The 13788-nt window shown below is 43.8% G+C and overlaps 1 protein-coding gene across 2 annotated transcripts in view; it reads left to right on the forward strand.

The window, feature by feature from the left end:
- Positions 1–8256: 8256 nt before the first annotated feature.
- TMOD1 (tropomodulin 1) overlaps positions 8257–13788 on the forward strand; it is a 136200-nt gene continuing 130668 nt past the window's right edge. The window contains exon 1 of one of the 2 annotated variants that reach the window (XM_027859020.1): positions 8257–8529. The gene's annotated coding sequence lies outside the window, so the exon portion shown is untranslated. Of the gene's footprint in view, positions 8530–8769; positions 8843–13788 lie in introns of those variants that run through there. The other variant, XM_027859021.1, reaches the window with a different exon arrangement.

Consider the following 13788-nt stretch of genomic DNA (forward strand, 5'->3'; position numbering starts at 1 on the left):
AAAACTAATGAGTGGAAGAAAACTGAGGGGAGATTCCAAGTGATAGAACAAAAAAAACCTTGCAATACAGCTGCTCAAAAATGGAATGGATTGCATTGGTAGTAAGTTCCTTTTCACTGGAAGTGTTCCAGTGGAGTCTGGATAGCCACCTGCCACAGATATAGAGGGAAATATGTGTTTTAAGTATTTATTGGACTAAATATCTGAGGTTCCTTCTAATTCTGAGATTCCAATGTAAGGGAGCCCATAGGTATGAGTTTTATATTTTCTGAACCAACAACCACCACATATACTCTGATAAAACATTGGTTGGGGTTTTTTGGTTGGTTTTTTTTTTCCCTGCTGATTCATGAATTTATTGTTTTTTGTGTCCAATTCTTCATGACCCCATTTGAGGTTTTCTTGGCAAAGATACTGGAGTGGTTTGCCATTTCCTTCTCCATCTCATTTTACAGATGAGGAACTGAGGCAAACAGGGTTAAGTGACTTGCCCAGTGTGATACAGGTATTAAGTGTCTGAGGCCAGATTTGAACTCAGGAAAATGAGTTTGCTTGTGTCCAGCTTGGCACTTTATCCACTGTGCCATCTAACCATTGATTAATATGTTTCAAATTGGGTCTGCCCCCAAGAAAATCTGAACTACATATGTTTGTGGTCACTAAACCAAGAAGACATCTAATGGGGATAAACAAGTGAGCAGGGAAGAATGTGCAAAAAATAAGGGGAGAAAGGAGAGGGCAGATCATGGGCTCCAATCTTCCATCACTACCAGTGATCTGACGTTAGGCATTGTTATTTTAACTACCCAATATGAGATTAATTTCCCTTCGTTGTGGTTTTCCTTTGGCTCTTTTCACATCTCTTTTCTTATAAGGTTATCCAGACCAGTTACTTTCAACTAGGATCTAGGTTCTCATTAAGTCAGCTCTGCATGAGACCTTATGCTAACTTTGGAGGATAGGACAGTAAATTAGTCCCTGATCTTAAGGAATTCAGGTAGGAAATATGTGCACATACACATAAGCCTACTAGAAACTATACAATAGGCTCAAGATTAGATTACTTTGGGTCTTAAGACTAGGATCCCATGGTAAAACAAGTGTAACCAGGAGTTGAACTGGGCATATACAAAACTGCCCTTCCTGATTCTGGCTCTATGTGACTCAGTCCTGGGATGGTTTGGGGATGAAGAAACCCCTGACTGCTTCTGGCCTCTCATGTGCATGACTCAGTATTGAGGTGGGCTTGGTACTTTGTCAGGGGGAAAGCCATCTCTTATTAGCAGCTGAGCCGGAAGTGCCAATGACTCAGTGGATCTTTAACCAGTGACCCCACTTCTGCCACTGTCCTGTCTTTCCAGCTGCAGATTGTGTCAGGACTGTCCAAGTCATGTCCTGTGAGTGCCGAGTGAAAGGCCAGTAGACCTGTCCCCCAAGCTAACTACCATGTGGCCATGAGCACATGGTAGCTAAAGCCTATATTGTGCCTAAATGAACCTGATCCTGGTTTGGGGGGCTTCCTCTTCTGTGTTTGTTCCTTCCTGATCTTAGGTAAAAAAGTAATGAGCCTGAGATGAGCCCATCTAAGCTTGAGGCCACCTTGTAAGTTCAATAGGTTCAGTGGTCCTGGCTCCATTGGTTAGACCTGAATATCAGCAAGGAAGCAAATGACCACCAATTAAAAGATGAGCCCAAGTCATAGTCCAGCTTTCCAGAAATCATCTATTCTGATGAGAACAGCATAAAAATGAGATGAAATGTAAAATTCCTACTCAGCAGTTTCACAAAATGCTTCCTATTCTGATGAGGTTTAAGGCTCCACCTTCCAGCAGAGTATAGTAATAGTTCTGCCACTTTTGTTTTTCTGTCAGTGTGTGCTTATGAGTGTTTTGGGTTAAGCACTTCTTACATGAGAAATAAATACCTGTCCCATTCTTGATGCATTTTGTACACTGTGTACCCTTCTACTCCCTTTTGGAGAGACTAAAACCTAAGCTTAAAGACAGTCGTTCCCAGGACTCTGGGATGGGAATGTAACCAAATATTGTGAGAAAAGGAAGCCTAACCCCACTGGTGAGTGCCCAGGCTCCTGCAAGGGCTAAGCCTTATCAGTACACTGTGGAGAAGAACGAATAAACAATAAAGCCTTTATCAAGTTCTTACTGTATGCCAGGCATTGTGCTAAGTGCTGTTTATACAAATATAAACATGTAAAGACTGTCCCTCCCTTAAGGAACTTGCATTCTAGTGGAGATTGACAACTCATAAAGGGGAATACAGTAGGGAGGTGGGAATACACTTTGGAAATGGTGGCCAGTGGTTCCAGCAAAGACAAAAACTCACCATTCAGAGCCTAGGGTCTATCAGGAGCAGAGTCCAAGGTTCAGGTGCTATGGGGATGACAAAATGAGAAAAGCAGACAACTTCAGCACCATTTGAAAACAATGGCCTTGTGATAATGAAGGCCTGGTTCCAGGTAAGATGTCAAAAACTCACCTATCAGAGCGAGGTGACTGCCCCAGGGGCCCTTAGTCCCATCAGGGGTTTATTATTTCTCAGACAAGAAAGGTTGTGCCCCTCTGGCTTCAAGTCTATGTTATGACATGACTAAAGCAGTCACTGTGACATTTAGCACACTAAAATTCCAGTTGTACTAACCTGCAGGTTTACAAGGTTATATATCACTACTGGGTAGTTCTAAGTGTTTAGCAGAGGGGAGACAAGATTAGGCACCCACAGTGTTTTCAACGTGGATTTTCAGAGGGGAAGAAGGAGATGTGAAGGAACAGGGGAGCCATAGAAAAGAATGAAACGGAGGGATCCTCAGCAAGGAAATGCAATCCACTTGGGTAATCCTCCACGACTGGAAACTTTCAGATTTAGAGCTGTCACCCTCTAGTTAACTGTGATCATCTATCTATTCAGAGGCAGGAGGAGAAACAGGATCCTGTGTTGGTCTGAAAGGATTGTCAGAGGAGACATTAATAAGCAAGCTCTTACTGACATTGTGAAGCCCCGTAGTTTAAATGCCATGGGAAAGAAAAGGGAGGAGGAGAAAGGGAGAGACAGAGGCAGAGACACACAGAAAGAAAGACAGAGAGAGAGACAGAGAGAGAGAGAGAGAGAGAGAGAGAGAGAGAGAGAAATGGAATAACATTAGTTGGCTACTATGTGTGCCCTGGCTCAGGAAAGTGATAAAGCCTGGAAAGCTCAGGTGGCATCCTAATTTTCAGTTGTGTCCAACTCTTCATGACCCCATTTGGGGTTTTCTTGGCAAAGATACTGGAGTGGTTTGCCATTTCCTTCTCCAGTTCATTTTACAGATGAGGAAACTGAGGCAAACATGGTTAAGTGATTTACCTAGGGTCACAGCTAGTAAGTATGTGAAGCCAGTCTTGCATTCAGGAAGATGAGTCTTCCTGACTCCAGGCTTGGCACTCTATCCACTATACCACCTAGCTGCCCATCCTAATAGCTGACATTTATAAAGTTCATTGAGTTTGCAAAGTATTTTTACATGCATCTTATCATTTCATCCTAATAACAATCCTGGAGGAGGTATTGCAGGTATTAGTACCCCAATTGATGAGAAAAAAAATCAGTTCAGGGAGCTTAAAGGACTTGCCTAGAGTTAATACATGAGAGGTAAGATGCAAATCCAGTTCTCACCTAAATCCAATACTCTTTTCCACCACACCAAGGGGCCTCACTTGCATGACACATAATTGCTACAGCTAAGTGATGAATTGTACTCTACAGCTATATCTAGACCATACAAAATTGAAAAAAAAAACTTACTTTTTTTTTAAAGCTCTTATATAGTCTTGCAGGGGCACGCCATATTTGTATTAGTGGTTTTGTTTATTTTTATGGATATCGAACAACAAAGAACCACTGCTGGGATCAAAGGGACACTTAATTCTTCAATCCTGGAAAAATAATTGCTCAAGGCTTGGGTTTTGTACTGTGACTAGTCTATCCAAAAAGGGAGGAGAAAGATTCAAAGAATACAATGTGAATCAGGTATGGAACAGGAATTTATTTCCTGAACATTAAAAAAATTGCTAAAAAACACAAACTCACGGCATGTATTGACAGTGTTAAAATGGGATTTGGTAATTTAACTTACAACTAGTTACATTCTCCCTAGAGGTTGATACTTAAAACTCATCAAAGTATAAAGCAGTTTGAGGTCTTGTTGAATAGGCATGTTGTCATTCAGTCATTTTCAATCGTGTCCGACTCTTCGTGACCCCATTTGGGGTTTTCTTGGCAAAGACATTGGAGTGGTCTGCCCTTTCTTTCTCCAGCTCATTTTACAGATGAGGAAACTGAGGCAAACAGGGTGAAGTGATTTGACTAGGATCACACAGCCTGAGTGCCTGAGGCCAGATTTAAACTTGGAAAGATGAGTCTTCCTGACTCCAGACCTGGCACCTAGCTGCCCCTGCTGAATATGCATAGTAACATTTAACTTCAGTTCTTCACTATCCAAACAACTCACAGTCCATATCCTCCCTAAAAATGAGGTAGGCTTGAACTTGGTTGTGGTCAAAATACTCTTGGGCTGGAGCAGTTGCTGGAAATTCCTTCTCTCCCCTACAGTCCACCCTGACCCAAAGGATCCAGGGTCAGTAAACCTCTAGAACTCACAGGACTGCCTCCAGGTTTGATCAAGGCCATCTTGGGATCAATATTTGTTCACCTAAGATCAGGAAATAAACACAGAAGAGGCAACCCCAAACCCAAGATCAGCTGAAGGGGGTAGGAGTCATTCCCTTTTAAATAAGCCACTAAGGGAATCAGCTCTCCCTGCTCAATGATCAATGAGAGGACTGCTTCATCTTCTCAAAGCACCACATCCTTTCATGTATGAGCCAGAATACATAGTCAGAAGCAGACAAGAGGTTCGAAATTGGCAAGGGGCTCAAATACTGAGCCATTCTGTTTTGAGAGTTGCCAGAAGTTTCCAGGGGATCTCCACACTCAATGGAATGATCTTTATAAGCCAATTCAAGGTCTGTCCCCTCTGCAAGAGATTAGAGTTATAGCCAATCTAATTCAAAATTTGTATCAGTTGTAGGGCAGCTTCATCTCAAAGCCTCAGCTCAGAATTTGGTGGGTTTGGGAATGAGGCTTGATAATCAATAGGCAACTTCTAAAATATGTCATTGAAAGTGTTACATAAATTTTATTTCCTCACCCCCTTCATAAATCAAAGATTCAAGTCACTTTAATATCAACTTTCTTAGTCTTATGTGATCTCATTAATTCTTGAATTCATACAGAAATTGACATTATTTTCCCTGGCCACTATCTAATGGTTCAACAATAGAAACAGATATGGTTTTATCAGTAGAACTGACATTAAGGGGAAAAAAGGCGTTGCCATCTGCTTTGCTTCTGTATCCTAAGGATCACCGGACCTGTCCATCTGACTTGCAGCTGAAACTTTCCATGTGTGTTACCTCCTCATATTAGAATGTGAACTCCTTAAGAGCAGAGACTGTCTTGCTTTTCTGTTTGTGTTTTGCCACCACTACCATCGCCAAATCTTTCCTCTCAAACCCTCTCCTCTTCCAAACTTCACTGTTACTGTCTAGGGCACCATCATCCTTCCAGTTACCCTGTCTTGCAATACTGGTGTCATCCTCAACTTCTCACTCACTGCACCCATCCAATCCATTGCCAAATCTTGTCATTTACTTTCACAAAATCTCTTAAATATGGCCCCTTGTCTTCATTCATACAGCCACCATTCTAGTCTAGGCCCTTGACACTCCTCTCCTGGACTACTGCAAGAGTCTGCTAGTTGGTATCCCTGCCTCAAATCTCTTCCCACTCCAATCCATCTTCCACTCAGCAACCAAAGTGACTTTTCTAAAGTACAGGTCTGACTACGGTTATTCCACTCATTAATGAGCTCAAGGGACTGCTTATTACCTCCAGAATTAAATATATACCACCCCCCAATTTGACATTGGATGCTCTTTATAACCTGGCCCCTTCCTATGTTTCCAGGCTTCTTATGCTTTACTCCTCTCCATGCACTCTATAATTTAGCTATATAAGCCTACTTGCAATTAATTCCTAAAATATGATGTTTCCATCTCCCATTTCTGTGCAAAGACATGGGCTGTCCCCCAGGTGTGGGCCACTCTCTTGCCCCTTCACTCCTGCCTCTCAGTTTCTTAGAGATGGGATCAAAGATACATGTAGAGGGGCTGCCCTTGGCAAAAAGAAAGGCTACCTCATTTTCAGAGACTGGAGAAAATGAGAAAGTTCAGATTAAGAGCAGTAGGGAAAAAGGACCTCTTGTCTAAAGGCCTCAATTTTCTCGGTCAAGTAAGAAGCCCTCAGCTAAGACAGAATGGGGAGAAGTGTAGGAGGAGAGGAAAAAGTTTGGAAAAGCTTCCATGGGGAGTGATAAAACATATCAATTAAGGAGGAATAAAAGGACTGTCTTGCTGTAGTAAGGTCTCATTTGAAGCGTAATTTGAATTTTTAATGCACCCAGTCATTATTTATAATAATGTACATGGCTGAATTCTCAGAATATCAAAAGAGGAAAATGGGGAAAGAACATAACACACATGAAGGAATGAAAGAAAAAGCATTTATTAAGGGCTTACTTATGTACAAAGCTCTGTGATACAAATACAAGCAAGACAGACAGGAACTTATATTCTGATGGGGGAAGACAACACAAAGAGAAGCTGGTGGGGGGACAGTGGGGGAGTTCTGGGGCACCATGACTGAGAAGTATTGGAGAGGCCTGTCTGGGTCAAAATAAGGCTTATACCTACCTCTCTAAGGCCAGCATTTCAGGGGCAGCATTTCAGGGTTATGGTGGGAGGAATGTGAGGAGGATGCCCCTAGTGTGGAAGGCATGCTGTAGAAACGGCCTGGAAAATAGCTTAAGACAATTAAAAGTGTACTTTTTGACAGAGATCTGGGACCAAGAAGCTTTGTGAGCTTGGTTGGGTCACTTGGTCTCTATCTGTAAAATTAGGATGTTGGACCTTGAAGGTCCCTTCCACTCCAGTACTAACACTTGGCTCTAGACCACTGGGAACTCATTTACTGTCCTTGGGCTGCATTAGAGACCATTACCGTACTCCCCAAATCATACATTGTTAGACCTTAGAGATCACCTCCTCTAGTGATTTAAGCCAATCTTTTTATTTTTTTTGTTTATTTGTTTAAAGAAGGAGGGGGGAGGAAAAAAGAGGAAATTTCAGCCCAGAGAGGAGAAATTACTTTCCCAAAGTCACATAGGTAGTTGCAAAGCCAGGGTTGCAACCGAGATCCTCTGGGAACACTTCCAGCGTTTTCTTTCCCTATTTTTGTTGTTCAGTGGTGTCCCTCTCTACATGACTCCATGGACTTTGTCCATGAGGTTTTCTTGATAAAGTTACTGGATCAGTTTGCCATTTCCTGCTCCAGTGTGTCCCCATTTTACATATGAGGAACTGGGGCGAATGGGGGTTAAATGACTTGTTCAAGGTCACGCAGCTAGTATCGGCTCAGTGCATGGAGCACCGGGTCCTGTAATCTTTTCCAGTTTAGAGACCATCTGATACTCCAGTCCCTTTGCTGTTATTTGTAAAAGAAACTGTGGCCCAGAATCTGGCGGCACAGTAAAGACAGTACTGGACCTGGAGTCAAGAAGACCCAAGTTCAAATGAGGTTTCAAATACTTTAAATGAGGTAACACTAGTAAAACGCTATATAAATGTTAGCTAGTATTAAAGTGACTTGCCCGAGGGCCACACATTTAGTTAGTGACAGAGCTAGTACTAAAACCCACTTTTCCCAAGTTCTAGTCTCAGGCTCCTTCCCTTCCCAACACTTACTGCCTCTCCTCTGTCTGGCCCTGTCCTTCAACTCAGGTGAGCCGCTCTGTCGATTTCTGGTGCTGATTTCAGCGGCTCGGGTATCCATCCCTAGGGTAGGCTACTCAGAAACACCTTATCTGCAGTTTTATAATCTTCAGACACCCAGTAAAACTGCTCTGTGTGTGTGTGTGTGCGCGTGTGTACACAGGACCACTCTAGGTGGAAGGGGAATGCACTGCACAGCCAAATGCATTTCCAAAGAGTGAGCTTCCCACCTCTACCCTCATCCTCCCCTCCTCTCGGAGGCAGGCGCTGGGGGGGGGGGGGGAGGGAGGAGAGGGTGGAGGGGGAGGCCGCTAGCTTTAGAGGGCGGGACAACCATCGAGTAGTAGTAGCAGCAGTGGCCGCCGTGCGGTGGCTTTGCAGCTGAAATCTGTAGACCACCCCTCCTCCCTCCACTCCAGTGCCTCCCCTTTCCTCTCCCTCTCCTACCCCCAGCAGAACAACAGGAGGTTCCCCGGGCCAGCTGAGGGGCTCTTTAGGACCTGACGGCGGCTGCAGCAGCAGCAGCAGAAGCAGCCGCAGCTTCCTAAACGTCTCTCCCTCACACGCTCACTCTCTGCTGCGTCTCTGTCGTCTGGGAAAGCGGTCCTCAGCCAGCAGTCACCCAGCTTGTCTGCGGGCTCCACCGGTAAGACGTCTCCCCCACCTCCCCTTCTCTGCAGCCCCCTCCCGCTCTGGGGTTCCCCCTAGCGCTGCCGGGACGCTGGGGGTGCAAGGGTTCCCGGTTGCAGCGCGGGAGCCCGGGCCATATCTGGTCAAAATATTCAGCTGTCACCAACTGGGACTGAGCTGCTCCTCTCTATAAATAGCCGACGGTGCCTCCTCCTCCAGCTCCTGCCTCCCGGGGCTGAGAGAAGGAAGGAGATGGAGGCTGGTGCAGCCGGGCTGGGTGGCGACCACAGATGGAGGCAGCCGTCTACTATGCCTACGCTTCGAGGGCGGTGCGCGCCAGCCTCCAGCTTCCCCACCCTCTCTTCCGAAGTTCACCCACTCCCGCCTATAGCTTCCTCACGTAGCCTTCTCCCCGCCCTAGCACCCCTCTCTTGAAGTCCATGGGCTCCCTCCTCCAGCTTCACCGCTTAGTCTTCCCGCCTAGCACCCTCCTCCTGAAATCCATGGACTCTTGCCTCTCACTCAGTTCCCCTTCCCCTGCACAGCATCCTTCTCCCGAAGTCTAGACTCCACCCTCCAGTTTCTCCACTTAGCCTCCACCCCCACGGTACCCCGCTCCCTGAATTCCACGGACTCCCTCCTCACGTAGCCTTCCCACCCCCGCCCTCGAACCCTACTTCCCAAGTCCACGGACTCCGGGAAACTCCGCTTGGGGGGTCTGGCGCCAGCACAGGTGTCCGAGGTACCAGCTGCGGGTGCCTGGACCCTCCTTCCTATAGCTTAGCAGTCCGTCTTGTCTCATGATCTGGGGTATTGTTTATTCTCGAGGTGGGGAGGAGGCCGTTGAGGAGGGAAGTTGAGTAAACGCCTGATTTTAAGGGAGTCTCTAAGTGCATTTCACTTGGCGATAGGGGTCTGAGTAAGGTGGCAGGGGTGGGGGTGGAGACCAAGGACCCACTGTCATCTCGGTATGGAGCAGACGTATTAACAGCTCCTGAAAAAAAGTTTCCAAAATAGAAGGGCAAAGGGAGAGATTTAAGGCGCACAGCGAGTCTGCTAACAAGCCATTAAAGAAATCTATTGGCTAAACCCATCCGAGAGGAGCCCTCTGAGGTCCCATGTCACCTGTCTTGCCCAAACCTCCTGCCACTCGTCCCTCTTCGCTTCTTTCCCAAAGAATCTAAGAGGGGCCCCAGAGCCTGCTTCTCTTCCCTGGGAAGAACCAATGACAGCTGCTTCTCCTTCGCCTCTTCAATGAGTCAGCTGGGTGGGGTTGAATAAAAATCCGCACCTGCCTATTGTCTTCATAGATCCCATCCCACGCCCCAGCTCTGTGCTTAGCAAGCCTTGGGCTTTCCGTTATCTTTCTTTTAATACTGTGCTATTTAATCAAGTTCATAGGATTATAGATCCTCCAGCTGGAAAGGATATCTGAGGCCACCAAGTCCACACTTCTTCTACTAGGGAGGAAACCGAGGGCCAGGGAGATTAGGGGAGTTGTCCAAAGTCACTCAGTTAATAAGTAGGGATCTTTTTGGGACCTCAGTATTTGATTTGTGCAGAAAAAGATTATGGAGTAGCTGCTGATAGACATTACTATTGGAAAGAACATTTCCTTGATGGAAGGTGGACTTGGAGTTGACAAGAAAAGTATTTGGGATGTATTTATGTTAACACCATATTCTGTAACTCTTTGGGGGAGAAAATTCAGATCATGAGGAGCAGGATCTTCATTTTTGTTTATTAGAAGAGAAATATGAATGATTAGGTTAATTGGAAAAGAGTTATTGTTGGATTAACATGAGATTTTTATGTTTCGTCTGCACCTCTATTACAAACAGTGTCAGTTTCAATGTAGACATTTGCACTTTGGATCAGTTTAGTGCTTGCTTACTACAGTGTAAAACCCAAAGTACATATTTCTTACTAGGAAAACTGCTTTGTAGCATCCAAAGCTTCCCTGAAGTGCCAGATTAAAATTCTGGGGAGATGAAGGTTGATGGAATATGATCCAAGATTATAGGGGTGAATGTGAATTGTTCACCAAATGCAGGAATGCTATAAATAGGAAGGGCCATTTGATGAAAGTAATTTTAGGACAAATCTAAAGAAATATTATGGCAATTTATACAGTGGGCATATTGTGCAATATATAGGATTTGCATATCTTTGTAGATGAGAGATCAATAATGACTTCATGAATGGAGATGTACAATTTTAGGATTTGCAACTCTAATTTTTCAGGGTTAATGTCATGAAAGGCAACCATACCCTCTCACAAAAACACCGTTTCATTTGAAGTCTGGCAAACTGGAACAGTGGTAGTCACAAAGACAAGGAAGTCAGGGGTGGGAAGAAGTTTGGGGATGAGGGCAGCAGAGAAGATGGTTAATTTGTTGTTGTTGTTTTTTAACAATTTAAATTTAAGGTGATAGTTCTTACAAGTGAAAACGTCCACCAGGCAGTTGGAAATATGAGACTAGAGCTAGGGAAAGAGGGCTGGCCAGAGATGTAGATTAGGGAGTCATCTGTAGAAAGGTGATAGTTGAAGCCATGACAGTGAGTGAGATCTTTAAGGGAGAGAGTATAGAGAAAAGGGAAGGCAGAGAACTAAACTCACAATCCCATTGTTAGCCTTTTTGTGAAGGCCGTGTCCTCATTAAATTCCTATGTCTAATTAATTTGGCTTTCTTGTTGTGTTATGGTTTTTTGTCTGAATATTTTAGTTTAATAATTGTCAATAACACTTTGGTAAAAGGAAGAGGCTCACAACTCAATCCTGTGCTCTAGTGGCAATTAGAACCTGTTTGCTGTGTTGATACAAGATACAAAATCATTTCTCCCATTCTTGTTGTGTACCTTTTGTATCTCGCATGGCAAGTTACCTAATTTCTCTTGCCTCTTCAGGATTATAGTATTAATTTGCAAGTAATGGTCACTTAATAAATGTTTGTTGAATTCTTTATAACTTACACTGTGCCATTCATCTGCATAAGATTCAGCAGGAATCTGAAGAACAACTGGGCTAAGCATCATATGGGCTCATATCTCCAACCTGCTGTGGCACTGGCCCACTAGGTCCCCAAAATTGCTGCTGGTATTGCTTCCAAGGTTCTAGGGGTAAGCCTAGGGGTACCTTTCCTGCTCATGCTACAGCTCAGGAACTCCCACCGGAGTGCTTTACCCTAACAATCAGACAATAGATTCAGTTAGTTCTTAGTAAAGGAATTTATTCAAGTGCCATAGTGAGAAAGGTAGTTACAAAGCATTTCCCCCCAAATCTGCAGTAATACTAATTCACAAATATACACAGAGTCTGTGGGGAGGAGGGGAAGAGTGGGTACAGACCTAAAGTACAGTGGTAGTGAGGTACAAATGAAAGGAAGAAACTCCAGCTCACAACTCCAGAACTACATAATCTTGGTATCCTTTCTTACTCTGGAAAGTCCTCTTTGAAGATCATCCAGGGGAAAGCATTTCTGATTAATTAGTTTGCTCCTCAGCTCAGCTGACTAGGTCCTTGCAGGACATGGTATCTCAATTGGATGGATCAACCCACAGCCAGGCTTGGTCAAACAGTTAGCTCTGCTGCTGTTGGGCAAGACTAGGCTAAGCATCGTATGTAAAGATGGGGTCCTTCATCGAGGGATTAAAGAAAGGCTTCTGCCAATACTAGGCTTAAGGCTTGTCTTAAGCCTAGTATTGGCAGAAGCCTTTCCTTGATCCCTCAGAGCCCTAACTCTGAGGTTTCTCACCCCTAGGCAGGTGGGAGAAGAGTTCTAGCTTCTCCTGTTTGACACTCCTTCCTGGTTCAAAGATACAGTCCCTCAGTGAAGGATCCCATCATTTTTTATTATGCTTAACCCAATTACTCTTCTCAGACTCTGCCTGCTGGATCTTATGCAGATGAATGACTGAGGATAAAGGTATTGAAGTGGTCCCTACCCAGTGTAAGTTCATATATAATTGACATATTCAAGTCTCAGATCTTTTCTAAGATTTGGAAAGTTTTCTTTGCACATGAAAGGTTTTCTTTTGCATTGTGATGTATCTTTTCCATCCCTTCTGACAAATTGTTTCTGGAGACTGCTTGGGGACTAAAGACATCAGAGATAAAAGAATCATAGTCTTAAGAGAGCTTCCTGTCTAGATTATATAATCTAGCCCAGGGGTTGACAACCTATGGCATATATGTACCACTAATCGTTTTTATGTGTTTGTCAATAAGGCTTAAAACATTGCCCATCCCAAGGTTTTAAAGCAAGAACTTGAAAATATAAGTCTTTAGAGAAAAAAAAATAAAAACAATGGAGGCATAATGGTGCAGTAACAAGTGGTGGGGTTAGAATATACAAGCTACCTGGGTATAACAATAGGAGAAGTAGAAAGAGGCTGGTGGACATGTACAAAAGTATTTATAGCAGCTCCTTCTGTGGTGGCCAAGAACTGGAAATTGAGGGGATGCCCATTGTTTGGGGAATGGCTGAACAAGTTGTGCTATGTGAATGCAATGGAATACTATTGTGCTATAAGAAATGATGAGCAGGTGGACTTCAGAAAAACTGGAAGGACTTGTATGGACTGATACTGAGTGAAGTAAGCAGAACCAGGAGAATGTTGTACAGAATAACAGACTTTGATAGACTTAGCTCTTCTCAGCAATGAAGGATCTAAGACATCACCAAAAGTCTCCTGATAGAAAATGATTGGAGTCTGAATGCAGATTGAAGGATACTATTTGCTCTTTTTTTCTTCTGTTTTATTTCTTCTTTCTTGTGGTTCCTCCTATTGTTTCTAATTCTTCTTTACAGCGTGACTAATATGAAAATATATTTAATAGGATTGTATATGTAGAACTTATATCAGATTGCACACCATCTTGGGGAGAGAGGGGAGAAGGGAAGGAGAGAAAATTTAAAACTCAAAAGCTTATGGAAGTGTATGCTGAAAACTAAAAACTAATTAATTTAAAAAAAAGAAAGGCTGGTGGAAAGCCTTTTCCCTACTGCTTTCCTGCATCTTTTGACTGTATTTGGGAAACCCAGGACTTACAAGTATTCTTCTAGGGTGTGCCTAATCAATGGTTTTGCTCACTATTTCCCTTGGGCCATCTCAAGACGGCATCTCTAGAGGCAACTAGGCAGCAACCATGGCTAGAGTGTTGGATTTAAAGTCAGGAAGATCTGAGTTCAAATCTGGCCTTACAGATTTACTAACTGTGTAACCTTGGGCAAGTCACTTAACCCTCTGTCTGCCTCAGTTTCCTGATATTTAA

This window comes from Vombatus ursinus, unplaced genomic scaffold (assembly GCF_900497805.2).
Source record: "Vombatus ursinus unplaced genomic scaffold, bare-nosed wombat genome assembly UNPS02014158.1, whole genome shotgun sequence".
NCBI classification, from domain to species: domain Eukaryota; kingdom Metazoa; phylum Chordata; class Mammalia; order Diprotodontia; family Vombatidae; genus Vombatus; species Vombatus ursinus.